Raw genomic sequence first — 12,500 nt, forward strand, 5'->3', positions numbered from 1 at the left:
GGGAGGAACAGTGCAAGTGTGAGGCCAACGCGCTGGGCCGCCAACCTGTCGCCTGGGGTGACGCGTGAAGGGCGGCGTGGTGTTGGTGGTGGTGTCTTGGCCCTGTGGTGTCCCTAGCCTTCATGTCATTGTGATTGGTGAAATAGATGACCTCCATTACTTTTTCATCTTCCTGAGGTCACTTGCTGGTACGCTTCTGTGTCACCACGCTTAGGTCAGCTTTTTTTTTTTTTTTTTTTTTCAATTTTATTTAGGAGTGACACTGGCCAAGGGCAACAAAAATCCAATAAAGAAAATATGCCCACTGAAATGCCAGTGCCATAAAAGTGTCAAAGCAGTGGTCAAAAATTGATGAATAAGTGTCTTGAAACCTCCCTCTTGAAGGAATTCAAGTCATAGGAAGGTGGAAATACAGAAGCAGGCAGGGAGTTCCAGAGTTTACCCTGCCTCCCCTGTTCTTGCATTACTGGGCTGCTGGACAGGTGGCACAGCCTCATGTGTGCCCTGTCTGTCCAGCACCCTGGCTATCCTTGTGGATGGGCTGGGCACACACTGAGACACAGCACACAGCAAGGGTGTAAACTGCACCTCACTGCTTTAAATATGAGTGTACAGGTTGAGAGGCAAGGCAGCACAGCACAGCACAGCACAGCACAGCATGGCAGCTCCTTAACAACACAGCCAGTCTCTGTGTGATGTTCATTGTGTCTTGAGCATTGTATCCTTGACAAACGTGGCGTACTGAGCACATCTTCACATTGTTCTTGCCTTAATGTGAAGTATTAATGTATTACACCTCACAAGTGTAGCCACGTGGCCCCTGTGTGTTCCCGTACCTGGTGATCTCAGGAACAGTTTCAGATTTCATCACAAATATTAATAACTGCAGCAATACTTGGTGCACCCTTCACACATGACCGGGGCTGATTAGTGGGTGAGTCTGCGCCTGAACCAGCCCATCACCCAGCAGGTTGAGGCCACAAGCAGCCCAGCCCAGCATCAATAAGACCAACACCAGGGCTTACTCACCCCTAGACACAACAGCAAGACTAGTCAGAACTGAGCCGTAACACCTGTGTCTCTCTTCACCTCCACAATTATTAACATTCTTTCATTTATTGATATATTTACTGGTACATTACTTACATTACTGGTACATGAAAATTACTAATGTTGCTTTTATTCCGACAGGCTACCACCACCATGACCACCATGACCACCACCACCACCATGACCACCGCCACCACCACCACCACCACCACCACCACCACCACCACCACCACCACAGCACTCAGCGTGGCACAGAAGGAACAGAGCCAGGCGGAAAACAAGGACTAAGATCCACTGCCACTTCCAAATAAGGTAATACATGAATTTTCTCTCCTCCTCCTCCTTCTCCTCCTCCTCCTTCTCCTCCTCCTCCTCCTCCTCCTCCTCCTCCTCCTCCTCCTCCTCCTCCTCCTCCTCCTCCTCCTCCTCCTCCTCCTCCTCCTCCTCCTCCTCCTCCTCCTCCTCCTCCTCCTCCTCCTCCTCCTCCTCTTCCAGCTGGTTTTTTTTTATTGTTTTACTGCTTCAATCTGTGGTTTCCTGCTTCAAAAATACAAAATATACTGTTGAAATTTTCTTATCAGTTCATGTCCTCCTCCTCCTCCTCCTCCTCCTCCTCCTCCTCCTCCTCCTCCTCCTCCTCCTCCTCCTCCTCCTCCTCCTCCTCCCCCAATTTAAGAGGGTTAGCAGGAAATTGCCCCCTGATAATTGAATATTCAACTGAATCTCACTTCCTGTCTCAGAAATGATGTGAAAAATGGTTTTGGAAAATGTTTTGGAAGAAAATGTGTCTTGTCTTTGTTTTATGGAAAGACTGAGTTGTTGTTGTTGTTGTTGTTGTTGTTGTTGTTGTTGTTGTTGTTGTTGCTGCTGCTGCTGCTGTTGCTGTTGTTGTTGTTTATCTTGCTTATTCCTCTTCCTCCTCCTCCTCCTCCTCTTCCTCCTCCTCCTCCTCCTCCTTTTCTTACAAGTTTATTATCATCGTTTATATTTCTCTCTCTCTCTCTCTCTCTCTCTCTCTCTCTCTCTCTCTCTCTCTCTCTCTCTCTCTCTCTCTCTCTCTCTCTCTCTCTCTCTCTCTCTCTCTCTCTCTCTCTCTCTCTCTCTCTCTCTCTCTCTCCCTTGTTCCCTTTTCTAACAAAATAAACTGATGGATAGATAAACTGATAGATATTTGGTACCATATTTTGAAACACTTCTGTGCTGTACTTCCTCTGTTTTCAAAAAGGCTCTAGATGAAGCTGTACATGTTTTTAAGTGTGTTTTTCATGATTCTAGTGACAGATTAACAAGACTTGTACATTATTAACAGGAGAAGCACTCTTGAAAACTGGCTAATCATCTCCTTGACCTTGAAAAACAGTCTTGATAAATGAGCAAAGCATTTTTAAGTGTTTTTAAAATTGTGGTAACAGATTAACAAGACTTCTACATTATCAACAGGAGAAACACTCTTGAGAACACAGCTAATTATCCCTCTGTGACTCTGGAAAAGTCTAGATGGCAGAGAAGGAACAAGAAAGCAGAGCATTACAGAATAGGCCCTTACAAGACAAGAACTTAATCTAAATCACAAAGTAGGAAAAGACATTGAAAACCTCACCTTTAGGAACCACCTCATGAAGGAAGACGATGAAGAAGGGTGTGACAAGGTCGTTGATCCCCTGCACGTAACCTGAGGCAGGGTGACGGATGGCCCAGATGTACAGAATGTGCTCAAACATTTCTTGTACGATTGTTTGTTGGAACAACGGAATCAGGGGAGACATGCGTGGGATGTCAATGTGAATCTGTGGAGAGACGTGGGTTTGGTGAGACTAGGTTAAGTTTGGTTAGGTTAAGTTAAGTTTGGTTAGGTTAGGTTAGGTTAAGTTTGGTTAGGTTAGGTTAAGTTAGGTTTGGTTAGGTTAGGTTAGGTTAAGTTAAGTTTGGTTAGGTTAGGTTAAGTTAGGTTAAATTCGATTAGGTTAGGTTAAGTTAAGTTCGGTTAAGTTAAGTTTGGTTTGGTTAGGTTGGGTTAGGTTAAGTTTGGTTTGGTTAGGTTGGGTTAGGTTAAGTTTGGTTAGGTTAAGTTAGGTTTGGTTAGGTTAAGTTTGGTTTGGTTTGGTTAGGTTTGGTTTGCTAAGGTTATGTTAGGTTAGGTTAGATGAGAGCAGTAGAGAGGAGAATACTTGCTTTTGTGGTCTCTATATTACAAGGATAGAGATCTTAGTCAGTATATAAAAGAATGACTGAAAAGATACACCAGGTGACAAATATTCCTATGACAGGAGAATGAAGCTTTTAAACTGATATACACACACATAGAAAATAAAGAAAAAGAGAGAGAAAAAAATATTGAAAGAAAAAAAAACAGGAAAGGAAGATTATCAACACACACACACACACACACACACACACACACACACACACACATACCAGGGGAGGAACAGTGCAAGTGTGAGGCCAACGCGCTGGGCCGCCAACCTGTCGGCCTGGGTGACGCGTGAAGGGCGGCGTGGTGTTGGTGGTGGTGTCTTGGCCCTGTGGTGTCCCTAGCCTTCATGTCATTGTGATTGGTGAAATAGATGACCTCCATTACTTTTTCATCTTCCTGAGGTCACTTGCTGGTACCTCTGTGTCACCACGCTTAGGTCAGCTTTTTTTTTTTTTTTTTTTTTTTCAATTTTATGTAGGAGTGACACTGGCCAAGGGCAACAAAAATCCAATAAGAAAATATGCCCACTGAAATGCCAGTGCCATAAAAGTGTCAAAGCAGTGGTCAAAAATTGATGAATAAGTGTCTTGAAACCTCCCTCTTGAAGGAATTCAAGTCATAGGAAGGTGGAAATACAGAAGCAGGCAGGGAGTTCCAGAGTTTACCCTGCCTCCCCTGTTCTTGCATTACTGGGCTGCTGGACAGGTGGCACAGCCTCATGTGTGCCCTGTCTGTCCAGCACCCTGGCTATCCTTGTGGATGGGCTGGGCACACACTGAGACACAGCACACAGCAAGGGTGTAAACTGCACCTCACTGCTTTAAATATGAGTGTACAGGTTGAGAGGCAAGGCAGCACAGCACAGCACAGCACAGCACAGCATGGCAGCTCCTTAACAACACAGCCAGTCTCTGTGTGATGTTCATTGTGTCTTGAGCATTGTATCCTTGACAAACGTGGCGTACTGAGCACATCTTCACATTGTTCTTGCCTTAATGTGAAGTATTAATGTATTACACCTCACAAGTGTAGCCACGTGGCCCCTGTGTGTTCCCGTACCTGGTGATCTCAGGAACAGTTTCAGATTTCATCACAAATATTAATAACTGCAGCAATACTTGGTGCACCCTTCACACATGACCGGGGCTGATTAGTGGGTGAGTCTGCGCCTGAACCAGCCCATCACCCAGCAGGTTGAGGCCACAAGCAGCCCAGCCCAGCATCAATAAGACCAACACCAGGGCTTACTCACCCCTAGACACAACAGCAAGACTAGTCAGAACTGAGCCGTAACACCTGTGTCTCTCTTCACCTCCACAATTATTAACATTCTTTCATTTATTGATATATTTACTGGTACATTACTTACATTACTGGTACATGAAAATTACTAATGTTGCTTTTATTCCGACAGGCTATCACCACCATGACCACCATGACCACCACCACCACCATGACCACCGCCACCACCACCACCACCACCACCACCACCACCACCACCACCACCACCACCACCACCACAGCACTCAGCGTGGCACAGAAGGAACAGAGCCAGGCGGAAAACAAGGACTAAGATCCACTGCCACTTCCAAATAAGGTAATACATGAATTTTCTCTCCTCCTCCTCCTTCTCCTCCTCCTCCTTCTCCTCCTCCTCCTCCTCCTCCTCCTCCTCCTCCTCCTCCTCCTCCTCCTCCTCCTCCTCCTCCTCCTCCTTCTCCTCCTTCTCCTCCTCCTCCTCCTCCTCCTCCTCCTCCTCCTCCTCCTCCTCCTCCTCCTCTTCCAGCTGGTTTTTTTTTATTGTTTTACTGCTTCAATCTGTGGTTTCCTGCTTCAAAAATACAAAATATACTGTTGAAATTTTCTTATCAGTTCATGTCCTCCTCCTCCTCCTCCTCCTCCTCCTCCTCCTCCTCCTCCTCCTCCTCCTCCTCCTCCTCCTCCTCCTCCCCCAATTTAAGAGGGTTAGCAGGAAATTGCCCCCTGATAATTGAATATTCAACTGAATCTCACTTCCTGTCTCAGAAATGATGTGAAAAATGGTTTTGGAAAATGTTTTGGAAGAAAATGTGTCTTGTCTTTGTTTTATGGAAAGACTGAGTTGTTGTTGTTGTTGTTGTTGTTGTTGTTGTTGTTGTTGTTGTTGCTGCTGCTGCTGCTGTTGCTGTTGTTGTTGTTTATCTTGCTTATTCCTCTTCCTCCTCCTCCTCCTCCTCTTCCTCCTCCTCCTCCTCCTCCTTTTCTTACAAGTTTATTATCATCGTTTATATTTCTCTCTCTCTCTCTCTCTCTCTCTCTCTCTCTCTCTCTCTCTCTCTCTCTCTCTCTCTCTCTCTCTCTCTCTCTCTCTCTCTCTCTCTCTCTCTCTCTCTCTCCCTTGTTCCCTTTTCTAACAAAATAAACTGATGGATAGATAAACTGATAGATATTTGGTACCATATTTTGAAACACTTCTGTGCTGTACTTCCTCTGTTTTCAAAAAGGCTCTAGATGAAGCTGTACATGTTTTTAAGTGTGTTTTTCATGATTCTAGTGACAGATTAACAAGACTTGTACATTATTAACAGGAGAAGCACTCTTGAAAACTGGCTAATCATCTCCTTGACCTTGAAAAACAGTCTTGATAAATGAGCAAAGCATTTTTAAGTGTTTTTAAAATTGTGGTAACAGATTAACAAGACTTCTACATTATCAACAGGAGAAACACTCTTGAGAACACAGCTAATTATCCCTCTGTGACTCTGGAAAAGTCTAGATGGCAGAGAAGGAACAAGAAAGCAGAGCATTACAGAATAGGCCCTTACAAGACAAGAACTTAATCTAAATCACAAAGTAGGAAAAGACATTGAAAACCTCACCTTTAGGAACCACCTCATGAAGGAATACGATGAAGAAGGGTGTGACAAGGTCGTTGATCCCCTGCACGTAACCTGAGGCAGGGTGACGGATGGCCCAGATGTACAGAATGTGCTCAAACATTTCTTGTACGATTGTTTGTTGGAACAACGGAATCAGGGGAGACATGCGTGGGATGTCAATGTGAATCTGTGGAGAGACGTGGGTTTGGTGAGACTAGGTTAAGTTTGGTTAGGTTAAGTTAAGTTTGGTTAGGTTAGGTTAGGTTAAGTTTGGTTAGGTTAGGTTAAGTTAGGTTTGGTTAGGTTAGGTTAGGTTAAGTTAAGTTTGGTTAGGTTAGGTTAAGTTAGGTTAAATTCGATTAGGTTAGGTTAAGTTAAGTTCGGTTAAGTTAAGTTTGGTTTGGTTAGGTTGGGTTAGGTTAAGTTTGGTTTGGTTAGGTTGGGTTAGGTTAAGTTTGGTTAGGTTAAGTTAGGTTTGGTTAGGTTAAGTTTGGTTTGGTTTGGTTAGGTTTGGTTTGCTAAGGTTATGTTAGGTTAGGTTAGATGAGAGCAGTAGAGAGGAGAATACTTGCTTTTGTGGTCTCTATATTACAAGGATAGAGATCTTAGTCAGTATATAAAAGAATGACTGAAAAGATACACCAGGTGACAAATATTCCTATGACAGGAGAATGAAGCTTTTAAACTGATATACACACACATAGAAAATAAAGAAAAAGAGAGAGAAAAAAATATTGAAAGAAAAAAAAACAGGAAAGGAAGATTATCAACACACACACACACACACACACACACACACACACACACATACCAGGGGAGGAACAGTGCAAGTGTGAGGCCAACGCGCTGGGCCGCCAACCTGTCGGCCTGGGTGACGCGTGAAGGGCGGCGTGGTGTTGGTGGTGGTGTCTTGGCCCTGTGGTGTCCCTAGCCTTCATGTCATTGTGATTGGTGAAATAGATGACCTCCATTACTTTTTCATCTTCCTGAGGTCACTTGCTGGTACCTCTGTGTCACCACGCTTAGGTCAGCTTTTTTTTTTTTTTTTTTTTTTCAATTTTATGTAGGAGTGACACTGGCCAAGGGCAACAAAAATCCAATAAGAAAATATGCCCACTGAAATGCCAGTGCCATAAAAGTGTCAAAGCAGTGGTCAAAAATTGATGAATAAGTGTCTTGAAACCTCCCTCTTGAAGGAATTCAAGTCATAGGAAGGTGGAAATACAGAAGCAGGCAGGGAGTTCCAGAGTTTACCCTGCCTCCCCTGTTCTTGCATTACTGGGCTGCTGGACAGGTGGCACAGCCTCATGTGTGCCCTGTCTGTCCAGCACCCTGGCTATCCTTGTGGATGGGCTGGGCACACACTGAGACACAGCACACAGCAAGGGTGTAAACTGCACCTCACTGCTTTAAATATGAGTGTACAGGTTGAGAGGCAAGGCAGCACAGCACAGCACAGCACAGCACAGCATGGCAGCTCCTTAACAACACAGCCAGTCTCTGTGTGATGTTCATTGTGTCTTGAGCATTGTATCCTTGACAAACGTGGCGTACTGAGCACATCTTCACATTGTTCTTGCCTTAAGGGGAGAGTCCGGTTTGGATGGGTGTTTCTGTATCTCTGCTAAATAAGCATGAATCGCTCTGATTTTTATGTTGTGAAGTATTGGCAACATGTATATCAATATTAGACATTGATCCCCTTTCTTGCCCCCACCCCCCTCATCCCCACCCCCCCCAATTCCAATTTCAAGGAAAATTTTAAAACTTTTCACCGTCGTTATTAATTGGCCCACAACCTTTATTTTTCTGTGGCTTAGAGATGTTATGATACCTAACAAAGTTACGTAGGCAGATTTTTCATTTTGGCTTTTGGTTTTGTTTTATGATTTTTCTTTATCTGTCTTTCTTTCGCCTTTTTTTTACCAAAAATATTAATACAAAATTACATGAGACCTATATAAAAAAAACGCCTACGTAACTTTGAAGAAGAAGTATTCTTCTGTGTTTTAGTTTTTGTTTCATTGAAATCAAGCTAAAACTAACTCCTGTGAAAACTTTTAAAGGGGGATAACTTATGTTTTGAGATACGGGCCGATAAAGTTTATTGATCGATTACGATCCAGTTATAATACACTAGGAAGCTTTTTCAGGTTTATTATGAGTTCTTTTTTATCATAATCAATCTATTGATACAATCAGATGTATTTCTAAGTATATCAGGCTCCTGGTCCCCCATTGCCTTCGAAAAGGCAATGTATTATCTTGTCAAGCAAGGGGTGTCAAAGTTGCCCACACTTCTCTTTGTTGCCAGGTTTTTTAGAAGCCACCAGGTTCGTACTCTGCTGATGCTTTCTCTTTCTGCTTTCTTTTCGGCTTCATCTGGACTTCGTGGTGCCTCTTTCTTTCTTCATCTTCTGTTGTGAGAGATCTTCTTAGCGCCTTCGTATTGATATTCAATGCTGGCAGCAAACAGGCTTTCCTGTAACCATAATTATGGTCCAGTATTGCTGACTGTGCAACAAATGAGAGTCTTTTCAAGCCAGAAAACTTTGTTTTGCTTGCCCGTGACCACATCTTGCTGTGACCACATCTTGCTGTGACTGGCGGCTCGACTGGCGGCTCCAGGCGAGGTATTTTTCCCCTTTCTGTATCCAACTTCACGCCCCAGGCATCCCTGCTCTGCTGCTTTCTCTTAGACAACCGTGGCATGGTTGGCAGGAGGTAGATTGTAGTTTGTAGTGGCGAAATAACGCGCTTAGTAGCTGTGAGAGTGGGAGAAGTCGCGAGAGACTGAGCAACAACCTCCCGTGACAAGAGCTACGTGAGCACTGAGGAGGCAGGATCCTTGCTGGGAGCTAGTATCACACACACACACACTCGCCTTGAGTGTTGCCATATCGTATCCAAGCAAAAAAAAGTTCAGATTTTAGCGTTTTTCGTAGTATTGGGTAAGAAAAACTTACTCTGCTGATGTAAACAAACGCACGTGGTTGATTGCGTGACATTTAAATGCCATTTAAAGGGAAACTATGGGGCATTTCCCCTTAAATCTTTACGAGATTGCTGCCAACAAGTATACCTACCACATATATTTTTTTCACAAAAAGTCATTATTTTTCATTTTTTTTCGTCTCCAGACCGGACGCTCCCCTTAATGTGAAGTATTAATGTATTACACCTCACAAGTGTAGCCACGTGGCCCCTGTGTGTTCCCGTACCTGGTGATCTCAGGAACAGTTTCAGATTTCATCACAAATATTAATAACTGCAGCAATACTTGGTGCACCCTTCACACATGACCGGGGCTGATTAGTGGGTGAGTCTGCGCCTGAACCAGCCCATCACCCAGCAGGTTGAGGCCACAAGCAGCCCAGCCCAGCATCAATAAGACCAACACCAGGGCTTACTCACCCCTAGACACAACAGCAAGACTAGTCAGAACTGAGCCGTAACACCTGTGTCTCTCTTCACCTCCACAATTATTAACATTCTTTCATTTATTGATATATTTACTGGTACATTACTTACATTACTGGTACATGAAAATTACTAATGTTGCTTTTATTCCGACAGGCTACCACCACCATGACCACCATGACCACCACCACCACCATGACCACCGCCACCACCACCACCACCACCACCACCACCACCACCACCACCACCACCACCACAGCACTCAGCGTGGCACAGAAGGAACAGAGCCAGGCGGAAAACAAGGACTAAGATCCACTGCCACTTCCAAATAAGGTAATACATGAATTTTCTCTCCTCCTCCTCCTTCTCCTCCTCCTCCTTCTCCTCCTCCTCCTCCTCCTCCTCCTCCTCCTCCTCCTCCTCCTCCTCCTCCTCCTCCTCCTCCTTCTCCTCCTTCTCCTCCTCCTCCTCCTCCTCCTCCTCCTCCTCCTCCTCCTCCTCCTCCTCCTCCTCCTCTTCCAGCTGGTTTTTTTTTATTGTTTTACTGCTTCAATCTGTGGTTTCCTGCTTCAAAAATACAAAATATACTGTTGAAATTTTCTTATCAGTTCATGTCCTCCTCCTCCTCCTCCTCCTCCTCCTCCTCCTCCTCCTCCTCCTCCTCCTCCTCCTCCTCCTCCTCCTCCTCCTCCCCCAATTTAAGAGGGTTAGCAGGAAATTGCCCCCTGATAATTGAATATTCAACTGAATCTCACTTCCTGTCTCAGAAATGATGTGAAAAATGGTTTTGGAAAATGTTTTGGAAGAAAATGTGTCTTGTCTTTGTTTTATGGAAAGACTGAGTTGTTGTTGTTGTTGTTGTTGTTGTTGTTGTTGTTGTTGTTGTTGCTGCTGCTGCTGCTGTTGCTGTTGTTGTTGTTTATCTTGCTTATTCCTCTTCCTCCTCCTCCTCCTCCTCTTCCTCCTCCTCCTCCTCCTCCTCCTCCTCCTCCTCCTTTTCTTACAAGTTTATTATCATCGTTTATATTTCTCTCTCTCTCTCTCTCTCTCTCTCTCTCTCTCTCTCTCTCTCTCTCTCTCTCTCTCTCTCTCTCTCTCTCTCTCTCTCTCTCTCTCTCTCTCTCTCTCTCTCTCTCTCTCTCTCTCTCTCTCTCCCTTGTTCCCTTTTCTAACAAAATAAACTGATGGATAGATAAACTGATAGATATTTGGTACCATATTTTGAAACACTTCTGTGCTGTACTTCCTCTGTTTTCAAAAAGGCTCTAGATGAAGCTGTACATGTTTTTAAGTGTGTTTTTCATGATTCTAGTGACAGATTAACAAGACTTGTACATTATTAACAGGAGAAGCACTCTTGAAAACTGGCTAATCATCTCCTTGACCTTGAAAAACAGTCTTGATAAATGAGCAAAGCATTTTTAAGTGTTTTTAAAATTGTGGTAACAGATTAACAAGACTTCTACATTATCAACAGGAGAAACACTCTTGAGAACACAGCTAATTATCCCTCTGTGACTCTGGAAAAGTCTAGATGGCAGAGAAGGAACAAGAAAGCAGAGCATTACAGAATAGGCCCTTACAAGACAAGAACTTAATCTAAATCACAAAGTAGGAAAAGACATTGAAAACCTCACCTTTAGGAACCACCTCATGAAGGAAGACGATGAAGAAGGGTGTGACAAGGTCGTTGATCCCCTGCACGTAACCTGAGGCAGGGTGACGGATGGCCCAGATGTACAGAATGTGCTCAAACATTTCTTGTACGATTGTTTGTTGGAACAACGGAATCAGGGGAGACATGCGTGGGATGTCAATGTGAATCTGTGGAGAGACGTGGGTTTGGTGAGACTAGGTTAAGTTTGGTTAGGTTAAGTTAAGTTTGGTTAGGTTAGGTTAGGTTAAGTTTGGTTAGGTTAGGTTAAGTTAGGTTTGGTTAGGTTAGGTTAGGTTAAGTTAAGTTTGGTTAGGTTAGGTTAAGTTAGGTTAAATTCGATTAGGTTAGGTTAAGTTAAGTTCGGTTAAGTTAAGTTTGGTTTGGTTAGGTTGGGTTAGGTTAAGTTTGGTTTGGTTAGGTTGGGTTAGGTTAAGTTTGGTTAGGTTAAGTTAGGTTTGGTTAGGTTAAGTTTGGTTTGGTTTGGTTAGGTTTGGTTTGCTAAGGTTATGTTAGGTTAGGTTAGATGAGAGCAGTAGAGAGGAGAATACTTGCTTTTGTGGTCTCTATATTACAAGGATAGAGATCTTAGTCAGTATATAAAAGAATGACTGAAAAGATACACCAGGTGACAAATATTCCTATGACAGGAGAATGAAGCTTTTAAACTGATATACACACACATAGAAAATAAAGAAAAAGAGAGAGAAAAAAATATTGAAAGAAAAAAAAACAGGAAAGGAAGATTATCAACACACACACACACACACACACACACACACACACACACATACCAGGGGAGGAACAGTGCAAGTGTGAGGCCAACGCGCTGGGCCGCCAACCTGTCGGCCTGGGTGACGCGTGAAGGGCGGCGTGGTGTTGGTGGTGGTGTCTTGGCCCTGTGGTGTCCCTAGCCTTCATGTCATTGTGATTGGTGAAATAGATGACCTCCATTACTTTTTCATCTTCCTGAGGTCACTTGCTGGTACCTCTGTGTCACCACGCTTAGGTCAGCTTTTTTTTTTTTTTTTTCAATTTTATGTAGGAGTGACACTGGCCAAGGGCAACAAAAATCCAATAAGAAAATATGCCCACTGAAATGCCAGTGCCATAAAAGTGTCAAAGCAGTGGTCAAAAATTGATGAATAAGTGTCTTGAAACCTCCCTCTTGAAGGAATTCAAGTCATAGGAAGGTGGAAATACAGAAGCAGGCAGGGAGTTCCAGAGTTTACCCTGCCTCCCCTGTTCTTGCATTACTGGGCTGCTGGACAGGTGGCACAGCCTCATGTGTGCCCTGTCTGTCCAGCACCCTGGCTATCCTTGT

The 12,500-nt window shown here is 43.9% G+C and overlaps 1 protein-coding gene across 1 annotated transcript in view; it reads left to right on the forward strand.

Annotated features, from left to right (window-relative positions):
- The window catches only part of LOC135107745 (piggyBac transposable element-derived protein 3-like), a 24,338-nt gene that overhangs the window by 2,295 nt on the left and 9,543 nt on the right, over positions 1-12,500 (forward strand). The window contains exons 2-4 of the mRNA XM_064018056.1: positions 1,192-1,362; positions 4,659-4,841; positions 9,679-9,855. The gene's annotated coding sequence lies outside the window, so the exon portion shown is untranslated. The remainder of the gene's footprint in view (positions 1-1,191; positions 1,363-4,658; positions 4,842-9,678; positions 9,856-12,500) is intronic.

The sequence above is a fragment of the Scylla paramamosain genome, chromosome 15, assembly GCF_035594125.1.
Source record: "Scylla paramamosain isolate STU-SP2022 chromosome 15, ASM3559412v1, whole genome shotgun sequence".
NCBI lineage: Eukaryota > Metazoa > Arthropoda > Malacostraca > Decapoda > Portunidae > Scylla > Scylla paramamosain.